Source organism: Tarenaya hassleriana, unplaced genomic scaffold (genome assembly GCF_000463585.1).
Source record: "Tarenaya hassleriana unplaced genomic scaffold, ASM46358v1 Cleome2944, whole genome shotgun sequence".
NCBI lineage: Eukaryota > Viridiplantae > Streptophyta > Magnoliopsida > Brassicales > Cleomaceae > Tarenaya > Tarenaya hassleriana.
Window position 1 is genome coordinate 1 of NW_010966129.1, and position 940 is coordinate 940.

The 940-nt window shown below is 40.0% G+C and overlaps 1 long non-coding RNA gene across 1 annotated transcript; it reads left to right on the forward strand.

Moving 5' to 3' along the window:
- Positions 1-39: 39 nt before the first annotated feature.
- LOC104818555 lies at positions 40-940 on the forward strand. Its single transcript, XR_772686.2, has 3 exons — positions 40-384; positions 546-790; positions 918-940. It is a non-coding gene; the product is annotated as an uncharacterized LOC104818555 (long non-coding RNA).

A 940-nucleotide genomic window follows, 5' to 3' on the forward strand; every position in this document is an offset into this window, starting at 1 on the left:
CTTTTGGAAAATATATTTCTAATTCCTTGGTTAATTGTGGTATTGATTCTTAAATTTAGTACAGTGTTCATAAGAACTTATAACATCTTACATTTTGTATTCTGTTTGGCGATGTGATGGATTCAAATTATGGATGTGAAACAGTGATATAACTTAGATCTCATTTTACCATTTGTTTGTCATGGTTGGTGCAATTTTCTTTCTGTTTCGTTGTCCCTCTAGCCTCTACTGATGGTACGCTTTGATTTCTGAACAGCAAGGCCGTAACTTGCTTGGCATATTGCGCAGAAGGAAACCTCCTGCTTTCTGGATCAGAAGATGGCTTGGTTCATGTTTGGGATCCCAAAACGTGTGATATCGTTCGTGCTTTCGGCCATGCAAAAGGTATCTTTAAGCTGTTTTAAAAGAAGGGTTTGCTTTGCTCTGTGTATTTTTTTATATTGGTAGACTTGTTCTCCCATGGGATCTAATACAATCAGTTCTGTGGAGAAAGCGTATTTGCATCTCTAACCACAGGCTGCTCTTGATCTATTTTTTTTTTACAGGTCCTGTGAACAATGTTCAAATAGTTAGAAGGCCGGTTGTAGCCAATCCCTACAGTTCTAACAAAATGCAATCTTCATGGAAAAGACATGGATCATCGTTACCGCCTCCGTTAGAAAAATATGAAACTTCAAGAGACGAAGCTACGGACGATGCGGTTACGGTTGATCTGTCAGCTTGTGATCTTCCTGCTTTCACCACGTACCTCAGCTCTCGCACAATCAGCAATCAAGTAAAAGAATTTCAGGTTTGTGTTCCTCATTATCTATGATCTCTGGGTTTTGTCCTGATTTGTGTGGAGCTGGTCCTGGGACTGCACCCCATTTTCAATTTGATTCATAAACCCAACCCATGCCTGCTTTATCATATGTCAGCAACAAGGCTCTGCAGCAGCTGA